The sequence below is a fragment of the Electrophorus electricus genome, chromosome 15 (genome assembly GCF_013358815.1).
Source record: "Electrophorus electricus isolate fEleEle1 chromosome 15, fEleEle1.pri, whole genome shotgun sequence".
In the NCBI taxonomy this organism is placed as follows: Eukaryota; Metazoa; Chordata; class Actinopteri; order Gymnotiformes; family Gymnotidae; genus Electrophorus; species Electrophorus electricus.
Genome location: NC_049549.1, coordinates 10,149,780 through 10,164,216, shown reverse-complemented (window position 1 = coordinate 10,164,216; position 14,437 = coordinate 10,149,780). Strand labels below are relative to the sequence as shown.

General features: G+C 40.6%; 1 long non-coding RNA gene across 1 annotated transcript; it reads right to left on the bottom strand.

Annotated features, from left to right (window-relative positions):
* Positions 1–4,468: 4,468 nt before the first annotated feature.
* Positions 4,469–6,213, bottom strand: LOC113591274. The gene is made up of 3 exons (XR_003412178.2): positions 6,200–6,213; positions 5,955–6,065; positions 4,469–4,482 (listed from the first exon to the last, which is right to left on the bottom strand). It is a non-coding gene; the product is annotated as an uncharacterized LOC113591274 (long non-coding RNA).
* Between the last annotated feature and the right edge of the window lie 8,224 nt (positions 6,214–14,437).

Here is a 14,437-nt window from a genome sequence, read left to right as displayed (position 1 = left end):
TTCTCTGCCACAATGCCCATGTCTAAACCACTTGGCTGGTGAGTTGATGCAGGTGTGTTTAGAGAGAACATATGCAGTGAAAGGTCACCCAAGAGCCAGAACAAGGATTCACTATTCTAGAACATTTATTTTATATTCTTTGATTGTCTTAATGTTTCTATTGTGTTTTCCTTGTAAATACTTGCCAATGAACATCTATAATATGTAACAGTATGTTATAAAAGTGACTTGTGTCCAGCAAGTAAATACAACCTTTTGACCTTTATTTGTCCTGGACAGTAATTTTCTTCTGAGCCTGCTTGTTAGCAGCTGCATATCATCCTGGTCTATGAGGTAAAAGTGACATAAAACCATTATGCGCCGTTCACGCATTCATTCACTTCTCTCATTTTGCTCAGGGCATTTTAATCAGCACCTCAGTTGTAATGTCACTGAAAAAGTGTCACAAGCTCATTTTTATCTGTACTCCCTGGACTTATCTCAGTGTTGTTATAGATACTGACACACACACAAACAGGGAACTGCTTTAATAATCTCACTAATTTAATAAACTCTTTTTGTTTAATTTTTTCTTACTGTTTTATTGCATCATTGTGTGGGAATCAGACAAATAGTCAATACATAGCAACAGACAGCATGTCGTGTGTAAATGTGTGTGTGTGTAAGAAGGAGGGTTGTTGACTAAGTTACATCGTGTGTGTTCGAAGAAAATGAACTACTTCATTTCAGAAAGAATGTCATTCCTGAGCATTGGACGCGTTGGAGGTGAATTAGACTATTTTAGGTTCTCACTATGACTATTAAAAAAAATGTTACTTAAACATTGCACTTCCCTTGCACATGTTAAAACTACAAAAAAAAAACAAAAAAACACTGCACATATTGACACTGTATAAACGCCCTGCACATACTGACACAGTATAAACACCCTGCATATACTGAGACTGTATAAAACACCCTGCACATACTGACACAGTATAAACGCCCTGCATACACTGAGACTGTATAAACGCCCTGCACATACTGACACAGTATAAAACGCCCTGCATACACTGAGACTGTATAAACGCCCTGCACATACTGACACAGTATAAAACGCCCTGCACATACTGACACAGTATAAACGCCCTGCATACACTGAGACTGTATAAACGCCCTGCACATACTGACACTGTATAAAACACCCTGCATATACTGACACAGTATAAACACCCTGCATATACTGACACTGTATAAAACACCCTGCACATACTGACACAGTATAAACGCCCTGCATACACTGAGACTGTATAAACGCCCTGCACATACTGACACAGTATAAAACGCCCTGCACATACTGACACAGTATAAACGCCCTGCATACACTGAGACTGTATAAACGCCCTGCACATACTGACACAGTATAAAACACCCTGCACATACTGACACAGTATAAACACCCTGCATATACTGACACAGTATAAACACCCTGCATATACTGACACTGTATAAAACACCCTGCACATACTGACACAGTATAAACACCCTGCATATACTGACACAGTATAAACACCCTGCATATACTGACACTGTATAAAACACCCTGCACATACTGACACTGTATAAAACACCCTGCACATATTGATACTGTATAAAACGCCCTGCACATACTGACACAGTATAAAACACCCTGCACATACTGACACAGTATGAACACCCTGCATATGCTGACACAGTATGAACACCCTGCATATGCTGACACTGTATAAAACGCCCTGCACATATTTACACAGTATAAACACCCTGCATATACTGACACAGTATAAACACCCTGCATATACTGACACTGTATAAAACACCCTGCACATACTGACACAGTATAAACACCCTGCATATACTGACACAGTATAAACACCCTGCATATACTGACACTGTATAAAACACCCTGCACATACTGACACTGTATAAAACACCCTGCACATATTGATACTGTATAAAACGCCCTGCACATACTGACACAGTATAAAACACCCTGCACATACTGACACAGTATGAACACCCTGCATATGCTGACACAGTATGAACACCCTGCATATGCTGACACTGTATAAAACGCCCTGCACATATTTACACTGTATAAAACGCCCTGCACATACTGACACAGTATAAACACCCTGCACATACTGACACAGTATAAACACCCTGCATATACTGACACTGTATAAAACACCCTGCACATACTGACACATTATAAACACCCTGCATATACTGACACTGTATAAAACACCCTGCACATATTAAAATTTAGACATATAGACAGCGGTCTATATGGGGAAGTTAAAAAAAACACAAGCGATCTCAGCCCCTGACATCCATTATTGAAGAGTGAGTGCACTGTGAGTGAGTGTGTGTGTGTGTATGTGTGTGTATGTGTGTGTGTATGTGTGTGTGTGTGTGTGTGTGTGTGTGTGTGTGTGTGTGTGTGTGTGTGTGTGTGTGTTTGTGTGTGCGTGTGTGCGTGCATTTGTGTGTCTGTGTGTGTGATGGATTGGTCTGGACAGGTCTGTAGTGACTCCTTGGTGGATTTATCTCTCAGCAGTTCACCCCCTTGTCATGAATTGTTTATGGCTCCCTCTCAAGTGGGTCATGTATATAACGCACTGTATACACTCACCTTTGTATACTTACATATACCCAGTGCCATGCTGCTAGAGTCTACCATCCTGATGGTCCTCTGTTTGTGTGTATAGAGGTGTTGCTCTTCTGGATTTCGACTGATGTCATCATTCCTGGGACCTGTTGGAGCCATTTCTCCAGTTTAGGGGTCACAGCCTCAATGCCCCTAGATCTTCCTAAATTCAAGACTGTTTATTCAATACATACTAAATAGAAATAAAGATGCAGACTATAATTAATTGAAGAGAAGTGCTGGTCCCATCTTTATTCTGAGCTCAGCGTTACAAACGAGGCATTGTCCAGAGAATGTCTAATAGTCTCAGGTGGGCTCACCTTTTATACATTTTCTTCATAACCATTTTTATTTTTTCATGAAAACTTGGCCAGGTTCCACTATTGTTCTTCAAACCAAACATTATTCAATGTATGCAAATTGCTATTCAATACTTACACCAACCAGTTCTTGGTACCATCAGGTTCATCCTGGACTACTTTATTGGTTCTTCCAGTGATGTCCATATTGTTTCTTCCGGCGCTTGGCCGGGTTGTCCCGTCCTTGAACCAAGGCTCCCCCTCGAGTGAGGCCCCTAGAGGCCTGTGAGAGAGGCCTCCTGAGGTTTTCCGCTGATGCCTGCAGAGGCCTTCCTGCATGACACCAGTTTATTCTGGACCATCCCTATTTTCCTGCTTTCAATATTATTTTATTACATCGCTGTCACTTTATTACCTCATTCCCCCCTTTCATAACTTTTTGTCATGAACCATCATCCATTTCTGTGTCATTATTTTTAATGTAATTTTAACATTTTTGTGACTTTAGTTAATCATTTCTAATACAAACTATTGAATTAGTTTAACCGTGTGCACTGTAACATTCCCTTCTTACCTTTGTGACTGTCTCTGCCATCTAATCATCATCAGACATGGGGCAGAATAGTTGAGTTGTTACTTCTGCTAAGTTATTACACTTCATAATGTTACTAATACTGTGAGTAACTAACATATTAACTACTATGAACTACTGTATGCAAGCTTAATACATTCCTGACCATCTATGAAGTCAGGAAGGTTCTCTTGCTGTGTGCCGTTACAACTATAGTGAATATATTGGATGATTGCTGATTCGGTACACCGGATGATTAGACATAATGTGTAAAGCGGAGTAAAAGAAAATGAAAGTAATTGGGAAATGCAAGGTAAGTAGGAACAAAAAACAAAAATAAAAACATAAACCATCATCAAAGAACATGAACCGCCATCAAATAGGAGCTGAATCTATATACTGACACAGCAAGACAAGACAGTATTACCATCGCTCTAATTTAGAACGAAATCTACTGCATCACCATGAATGCTCATGCTAAACATTTTATCCAGCCCCTATTAAAAACGAAAAGGACCTAATGTCTGTGAACATTAAAAAAAGAAAAGAAAAACCCTGAAAATAGAACGAGGTGTCGAAGAAAAATCAGATAAAATAAAACTAAAACAAAGAGAAAGTCATTGTGTCGTCAAAGAGTAAAGAAATAATAACGCAAGAAACAGCGAAACAGCCATCACGTAGCCTCCAGGCTCCTGCTCATTTCTCCTAATATCAAAGACACAAACTTAAAGACATCATTTGGTAAGTGGTGACACAAGGTCCCGCGACTGCGCCTGCCTTAGGTTGTCCTGTACATTGGCCGGGATCTTACCTGTCATTGGCTGTCCAGCCAACCTTTGACCTTACACCACGATTTCCAGTCACTCCGGAGGAAGCAGGAGCTGACGTCATACGGCTGGCACGGCCCAACACCAAATTGAAGTGACTGAAGCCCTGTAAAAATTCTGGTATGGAATTAGACAATACATCAATCAAACTATCAGAGCAGGCGGAGGAAGGGAGTAGCAGGGCAAGCCACACGAGGTCCAAATGTCTAACTGAAGCAAAACGTCATGGCAAATAAGTGACTGAGTGTGGTGAACTGCTGACACCCAACATACATTTGAGTTGACACTGATTTATTTTCTGTACGTACAATCAAACCCCTAACACAAGGAATGAAATAACTCAAAATGCTAGCTAAACAATTCCTACCACTATGCTGGTTAAGACAGACATAATTATACCATTCCATTTTCTAAACAAGCTATCAAACCATCCAGTGACACTTGTATTGAGAGAGTTCCCGGCGACTTCATATCTCAAGGGTTCCAGTTTGGACAGTGCTATTATAATAGAATCATTCGGGGCTGTGTTATTTTGATGAATGTACAGCAGTATTCACCAAACAGAACACAAACACCTCCATTTTCTGCTAATAACATATCCAAAGCCATACGATGTTACCAGGTCATTAGTGAAGTAGCCTCTAATTGCTCTGCTATAGCTGTTAGTGCATCATGAGTGTAATTAATAAGATGCTGCTAGTTATAATTTATGTAATTTATCCAATCTACATTTTTATTTATCATAACCCACCAGAAAAGTGCTGATTCAAATCCTGCTGCCATTTGATCCCTGGCCTTGAATTCATTTGGACCCCCCCTAGGAACTCCGATAGCATCAAGGTGTACTTTGTCATTAAACCTTCCTGGTACTACAGCACGTTTTTTAATGTGATGATGTATTTGTTGAGCATAATGATGAGTCTCCGTTAATGCTGATTCCGGTTCTGGAATCATAGACAACGGCACTTTTAGCATAACTCGGACACATAAACCTGTCCATTTGGCTGCTAGGGTCACATATAATCTCTTAATTTCACCAGTCGCATTATCAAAGTACTTGAGGGTACCATTTATACTGTTCACATGGCAAGGGGCATGGTCCGAAATCCAAATTCTTTCACATTTCCCTGAAAAATGTCCCATCTTAGGACCTGTTCCTCCCGTACTATAAAAACAATCTGGAAATATTGTAGTGTTTAACCATTCTGCCTTTATGTAAATTTCACTACCTCCTACAATATGACGTGGGATTGGAGAAAGGATATGATTACAACTATTCAGGAATAGCCTTAATTCCGACCTACTTATTGAAGCATAACAGGCGTAGCTTTTATACATCAGACACCAGAAGGCGCATGGCGTCTCCCTAACACGTGGAGGAGTTGAAGGGAAGAGGCCAAATGACTGGCTTGATTTTCCCTTTGACGGATGCAATGTAGCTATCTTTTGTAATGGTACGAGCAGAGTAACTAACATATGATAACCATACATTATCTGGATGTTTAAATGCAGTATACATCTTTTGCTCCCGCAAAGTTGTGAGCAGATTTTGTATGGAGGAGGCAACGCTGTGTTTACGACGTACATACCTCTGGGTACCTGCCTGGTTGGTGTAGTTAAAAGCACTCGTGTGATTCAAGCCCGCTATAACATTGAGGTTATCACAGCCTGACATGTTATCACAGTCAACTGGGTTCCTTCTGTGTGAAAACCAAATAGTAGAAACAATTACAGTGCAAATAAAAACCAAACGAAACAATATGCAGTTCATTCTTCTCACCCAATTCAGACTGTCAATGTCCCTTTGAAACTTCAAGGTTAGTGCTTGATGTACCTGTGATCCAGTCGTCACAGGATGTTCAATGGTGACAGTATTGGCGGTATAGGCTCACGCCCTTATTTGCGTTGGAGTCTGAATGACTGCTTACCAGCCATAGTCAAGACTCTTGTTCAGAATCCTCAATGTCTGCAGGTGGCCTCTCAGGTGACACTTCAACTCACTGGCCTGGAAAGGCCACTATACCCATTCTCTTGTCGCTAGCAGTGGATACATTTCTGCTGTTTTCTTTTGTTTTGGGGCATAGGGTGGTGGTCTCTCCGTTGCTTTCCTCAGTTTCACTTTTCTTCTTGTTATCCAGTTATTTTTCTTTTACTTGTCTTGCATGTTTTTCAAATGCTCAGTTCACGTCGTTGGTTAGCCACTTCAGCTTTCTTTTTACTTTTCCTTTGTTCTATAAAGTCTCTAACTATTTGGCAGGTTTCTGCATTAAAACATCCTCTCATTGGCCACTGGGGGTTTTTTGTGGTTTTTCTGTCATCTTGTTCCATTTTTTTCATGAGTCATTCATTCTCTTTCTGTCCCCGGCCCTTCTGATAGGACCATATTAAGTGATGTCATCTCCTTTTCTGCTCGTTGTTTACTTAGCTTGGTCCCCATCATGTATTACTGTATCATATACTGACAATCTATTTTAAATCCACTATTTCTTAGCACTACTTTTAATGAAGTAATATGCAATCTGTTTCTATTGTTCATAAATTAAGCGCAACAGTAAATCAACATTAATAAATCAGTGTGTGTATAGTGTGCAAGTCTATCTCCCTATTATTACAATGGCGTGTGTGTGTGTGTGTGTGTGTGTGTGTGTCCTTGCAGCTCCTACCCCTGAAGTAGGAGGGGGCTGTGTGTGTGTGTGTGTGTGTGTGTGTGTGTGTGTGTGTGTGTGTGTGTGTGTTTGTGTGTGTGTGTCCTTGCAGCTCCTACCCCTGAAGTAGGAGGGGGCTGTGTGTGTGTGTGTGTGTGTGTGTGTGTGTGTGTGTGTGTGTGTGTGTGTGTGTGTGTTTGTGTGTGTGTGTCCTTGCAGCTCCTACCCCTGAAGTAGGAGGGGGCTGTGTGTGTGTGTGTGTATGTGTGTATGTGTGTGTGTGTCTGTGTGTGTGTGTGTGTGTGAGTGTGTGTGTGTGTGTGTGTGTGCGTGTGTGTGTGTGGGCTCTCGCGCCCCCACCTGCTTGTGCTCTCTCTCTAAGGGCTCCCTCTCACTCCTCTGTGTATCAGCAAAATGCCTACTGCAACTCCCTGCTAAAACGGAACATTACTATACTTGCAATTCCCATCATTTGCACTTGCTGCATACATTTAAATCACTCACTTATGCTCCTCACGTGCTGTGTGTCTACATGGGGTCCATTCTGAGTGAACCTCTAGCATGACCTTGTTAGTTCTGGGGCGAGTATAAGCATGATACATAATGCCTTACAATTGGCGTTCGTGTTCACTAATCACTTCATAAGCACTATGTGTGCATGTCATAACAGTATCTAGCTATCGATTAGGTCTTGGTGTTCTATACAGTGGTTCTTTTTTTCACAGCATATCAAACATCCCTTTTTCTAATTTCATGCTGCCCTTCAAAAAAAAACAAACATCCAGAAGCTTTCATTTTTTCCTCTTCCCACAGTTTTTCTGAAGTATGGTATATCTGAGCCACCCTTCCATCATGATAACAAGCCATCCTTATCCTCCACCAATTCACCACCGCACCATATTTAAAATAAACTTCCTTCACCGATCTACTAGTGTCGGGGCAAGTGAAAACATGCTGTATCCTCAACTCTGCTTCTCATCTCTAAAACGACGTAATACAGCAGCCTCCGAATTAGGATCAGCTTTCATCTTTTTTATCAGTTGATCCTCTCTGCGTTACACTCCTTCAGCAAGGCAACCACCAGCTGGCTGCTGTTGTTCTGTCACGCGTCCACAATTTCTTTTCTTTTGGTAACACAAATATTGAACAATTTTCCCTGTAAACAGTCATGTGTTTTCAACAACCAGTTATTCTCAAACCAGTCTTTGTTCTAACCCAACCCGGTATGTGCCTGGACCTGTTTCTCTCTGAAGACTCTTGGGCTTGAGCATGACCTCCTGACTCCGGTTTAACACAGCAATTATTTTGCTCACAGTTGTAGCTTTCCGCACAGGTGTCTGCCTCCAATGCTCTGAGCTCATTGAGTTAATTCTGTTCGCAAATATGGACGTAGCCAGCCATCTATCCCACTAAACCTGCCTCTTGTCTATCATTACAAGAATCTCTAACCCTCTACACCACCTTCCATCATCCAGCACTGGCAGTGGTTCAGATGATCCCCACGGTAACCGCCCCAATCCAACTGTTGCTCTTACAGGCACTTGGCTAAATAACAGCTGCAGCCAGCAGATCCTTTTCCAAATCCTCCTTATTCTTTCCCTTAACCTAAGATGAGGAAATACAGCCTCAGCTTCATCCAATTTATGCCACTTAGTCAGCTGATCCAATTTAAGTTTTATTAGCTCTAACGATTACTGACACTCCACACCTGCAGAGTTTCTATATATTTTCTCAAGCCAAAAATGCGTTTGCACTCCCTGTGTCTCACTTAATAAATCGCTCTCCATATGATTATTTTATCCACAAATCTATTCCCTCGATTCTAAGTTGTTTTGTTGGATTCAACTGCTTAATAACGCATTGACCAGAATTTACTTGGGTAATTGTATTAATTGCCATTCGCTCTGGTTAACTTTCTTATCCTGTAATATTTTAACTCCACCCTTCACCTGTTGCTGATATTTTAATATGCCTCTAACATGTACGCTCTCTACTGCTGTAACTGTTACCGGTTTTATATACTGTCATTTACTCTGTCATTTACTTTATATTATATTTATTACTAAAACCAATATATCTTGCGTGCACGCATTTTATGATTAGATATTATTAATGACGTTTAAACAGATCCGTTCACTTCCTTTGTTAAATTAGTGACTTCCCCCCTATACGACCATAGCACAATGATCTTATATATACAGAATATATATTAAATATACAGAAAAGGCTGTTATGCTGGTATGCGTCGTACGGTACGTTACTGTTGGTAATGTATTAACTCGCGATGGCCACATCAAAACAGTTTCTACAGAAAACATTTAACACTCATCTCTCAGTGCTACTTTACTCACGAGCTCTACTACTCTTCTCTCCAGCTCTCTAGCGCTCTATCTCTCTATTCTCTCTATCTCTATCTCTCTATCTCTATCTCTATTATCTCTATTCTCTCTATCTCTATTATCTCTATTCTTTCTATCTCTATCTCTCTATTCTCTCTATCTCTATTCTCTTTATCTCTTTATTCTCTCCATCTCTCTTTATCTCTTTATTCTCTTTATTCTCTCTATCTCTCTTTATTCTCTCCATCTCTATCTCTCTTTATCTCTTTATTCTCTCTATTTCTCTTTATTCTCTCCATCTCTTTATCTCTCTTTATCTCTTTATTCTCTTTATCTTTATTCTCTCCATCTCCCTTTATCTCTCTTTATCTCTTTATTCTCTTTATTCTCTCCATCTCTCTTTATCTCTCTTTATCTCTTTATTCTCTTTATCTCTCTTTATTCTCTCCATCTCTTTATCTCTCTTTATCTTTATTCTCTCCATCTCTTTATCTCTTTATTCTCTTTATTCTCTCCATCTCTCTTTATCTCTTTATTCCCTCTATCTCTCTTTATTCTCTACATCTCTGTATCTCTCTTTATCTCTTTATTCTCTTTATCTCTTTATTCTCTCCATCTCTCTTTATCTCGCTTTATCTCTTTATTCTCTCCATCTCTATTTATCTCTCTTTATCTCTTTATTCTCTTTATCTCTTTATTCTCTTTATCTCTCTTTATTCTCTTTATCTCTTTTTATTCTCTCCATCTCTCTTTATTCTCTTTATTCTTTCTCTCCCTTTCTCTCTTTATTCTATTTATATCTTTATTCTCTCCATCTCTCTTTATTCTCTCCATCTCTCTTTATTCTCTCCATCTATCTTTATCTCTCTTTATTCACTGCACATTTTTCTTTACTTCATCATTATTATTAAACCGTTTTTTTCTCACTATTTTCTCACTGCACACTGCTACTATGTGCTGGATTGTCTCAGTTACACAGTCTACTAGGTGCTGGATTGTCTCAGTTACACAGTCTACTAGGTGCTGGATTGTCTTAGTTACACAGTCTACTAGGTGCTGGATTGTCTCAGTTACACAGTCTACTAGGTGCTGGATTGTCTTAGTTACACAGTCTACTAGGTGCTGGATTGTCTCAGTTACACAGTCTACTAGGTGCTGGATTGTCTCAGTTACACAGTCTACTAGGTGCTGGATTGTCTCAGTTACACAGTCTACTAGGTGCTGGATTGTCTCAGTTACACAGTCTACTAGGTGCTGGATTGTCTCCTTTCCACCTCTGCATTCTGTCTGTGGTACATTCCTTGCGCTGGCCTGGCACCTCCCCTGTTTCCATGGCATCCATGTCCCCTATTTGTTTGGCAGTTTGGCAGTGTCTCACCTTACACTCTGTATAGCCCCTCCCCTCTTCCTTCTGGCTCGTCTACAGCCTGGGGATGTTGGTTATTAGGTGGGGGGCCCTCGTGCATTGAGAGGGCTTTTCTGATCTCGATGTTGGCATCTTCCAGCTCTTCTTCCAGCCAGCCCACTGTGCCTGCTGGGTATCTGGTGACTGGCAGGGCTTACACGCTCATCGCTTTGATCTTGTTATTCCCATTCAGCTGGCTCTGGAGGACCTGCCTCAGCCCTTGAAGGTTCTTGGATGTTGTTCTCCACCCGGTTTCTGCCTGGTGGCTCCCACGTGGTTGAAGATGCCAGCGGTCTTCCGTGTCTGTTATGCTGCTCTGTTATACAGTAGTTCAGTTCTCTCTATCCTGATCATTTTGACTCCTTTTACGCTCAGGCGGCTTCATCTCTCCAGGTTCAATAACATCCCAGTGTCCTTATCGTAAATTCTGGTCCGGTGGATCAGTGTTTGTTAGTGTCTCTTTCTAGAGACACTAGAGGTACAAAGAGAGGGAAAGACAGACAGACAGACAGCGAGACAGACAAAGAGAGAGAGAGACAGACAGAGATACATATATATTGGTTTGATTTTAGAAATCGACTTAGAATTACATTTTGATTCATTTTCATAAAATTCACCCTTTTAATTTACAAATTATATGACTCAAAATTAGAGAGTTCTAAATGGAGCACTGTGAACACTGTATAAGCTCTAAGCAAATAACCACTAAGAACAGACAACGTGTATTCAAACTAAACTTTTAAAAAAGCTTCGGACTGAGTGTGGGATAAAATGCCTGGACAGTAAACTGCTGGAGTTTGTAAAGGCTAGAGATGTAGATCATACTGAAATACATTTCAGTGTTCCACATGTTTAACAATGCCAGATACTGAATACAGTATATGAATATGTAAATTTAATTAGAATTACATTTTCAGCATTTGGGAGATGCTCTCTTCCAGAGTGACTTACTTATATTACATCTATCAGTATAACTACCCATTAATATTAGCTTTCTTTTCATTTAAAATTTCATCATACTTTTTAGTTGATCGTACTTATCATAATTATCATAACTGAGTTACACACACACACACACACACACACACACACACACACACTCACACACACACACTCACACACACACACACACACACACACACTCACTCTCACACACACACACACACACACACACACACACACTCACTCTCACACACACACACACACACACACACACACACACACACACACACACACTCACACACACACACACACACACACTGTACAGATGTCACGTGATTCCATCAGTACTTCACTGCTCCTTGCGTCAACTCATGCATTCACACTTTAGGTTGTTTTTGATGATTGAAAGAACCATCAGAATCCCGCACACTGCAGTGTCTCGAGGATCTGTGATTATTATACACATGTATGTGGATTAAAGGATCTCGGATTATTATACCCATCTATGTGCATTAAAGGGTCTGGGATTATTATACACATTTATGTGCATTAAAGGGTCTGGGATTATTATACACATGTATGTGGATTAAAGGATCTCGTATTATTATACCCATCTATGTGCATTAAAGGGTCTGGGATTATTATACCCATCTATGTGCATTAGAGGGTCTGGGATTATTATACCCATCTATGTGCATTAAAGGGTCTGGGATTATTATACCCATCTATGTGCATTAAAGGGTCTGGAATTATTATACCCATCTATGTGCATTAGAGGGTCTGGGATTATTATACACATGTATGTGCATTAAAGGGTCTGGGATTATTATACCCATCTATGTGCATTAAAGGGTCTGGGATTATTATACCCATCTATGTGCATTAGAGGGTCTGGGATTATTATACACATTTATGTGCATTAAAAATAATTCAGATATTTTACAAAGGAATACTGATTCATGCTTTACTTTGTCTGAAGGAGGAGAAACGGTTTCACAGGTGACAGTTCATCTTAAGCAGCCACGTACCAGGAAGGTGACTCGGCAATATGTGGCAAGGCCTTTCACAGTCTGCGTTCAAGGCTGTACTTGTGTTCTTGCAGCGCAAATACTGTTCCGTTCATCTAGTTCAAATGCCCATCTAGTTCTTGTTCTGCCCATGTTATCGAGGATGCATCAGGAGGTGACTACTGACCATACTGCAAAAAAAACATTAAAAAAACTAGTATGGACTTGGGATCTAGAACTCCAGTCTGCCCAATCGGATACATGATCACAATCATTTTGATTGGCCAGGACAATCAAAAGACAAGCTTTCAAGGCATTTGATTTGACAGTTACTCACATGGCACCATCATGTCAATAAAACAGTTCGGTGTAGAGCAGATAACCACTCAGGGACCAGTTTTAAAATGCGTACTTAGAATGTATGCACTTCGATTCCAAGCATCCTTGTTCACTAACTGCTTATTTCACAAATACCTTATTCATAGGTCTTGGAGCAAACCATGAATGTTATAATCACGGTACCTGCTAGGAGAGTAACTTGTCTTGATGGGGAGAGAGCCAACATCCACAGATAAGAAGCAGGGCATCGTGATTCTGTTAGTGAAGCAGAGCTCTGCCTGCCCCCAGACAAATCTACTCTCAACTGCTTATTCAATAGAAAGAATTCATTACAGAGTGAGAGATAGATAGATAGAGAGAGAGAGAGACAGAGAGAGAGAGACTAATACATCTTTTCTTCTCATAGTGACCTGCTGAACTGTCTCCCAGGTGCTGTTGATTCCTTTTTGTATGTGACTGAGCTTTCTGATGGACCTCAGTTATTGGTTAACTCGAAGAACAAAGCAGTTTAATAAATGAATGCATTATGGACAATCATCAGACCCTACGTGTGCAGGCTAATCAGATCTGAATTAAATGCACAAAAAAGGTTAGTGCGGCTTAACAAAGCTACTACAGTGTTCGTACTTCTGAGTAATTATATGTTACATTAATTCTTTTTTTATGACCACAGACCACTGAATGACCACTGTTGTGTTGTTAGTATTACACGTGTAATCTTAAGATTATAAAAACCATTTATACTGTGCTTGTGCTTGGGGTCTGTAAGTTCTTACAAGTAGGTTGTATGAGAATCTCTTGATCTGTTGTCTCCGAATGACTTCCTGTACATTTTCTGATACGGAGGACACTAAGCTTCTTGACCCCAGAACTACCCCGGCCGTAGTCGCAGTGCATACAGCAGTGGTGAACCCTACTAACAAAGCACTTCACAGAGGGGCTGAGTTCTGTTACAGTGACATACGGAGCTATAGCCGTTCACAGCTTGACCCCTGTGACCTCCAGCCAACCCCACCGGTCCTACTCAGGTTGTATTGATTCCGACTCCTCACATCGTGCTAATGGTGTTTTCCCATTATGGAGAATGGTTTTGGAACACTGGTCTTGTGTCCTGCGCGGTCCCCTATGGGGAAGCCATATGGTGATTACCCTTAAACCTGCGTTTGAAGTAAATGAGTCTGGGGAAGGGAAGTCTTTAAAAAGCAGGAGTCATGGGACAAAGGAAGGAGGAAGCAAAACAAGGTGCTCAGCGCTGGCTCTCCAAACTGAACCGTTAGTCCCAGAACAATCTGTGAATTTGTAGAGATTGGGTAAGGTGATCTCACACATGTGCATGTACCCATACAGGTAGTAAACAACAACTCTTTTTATATTACCAAGACATTTATTTTCGAA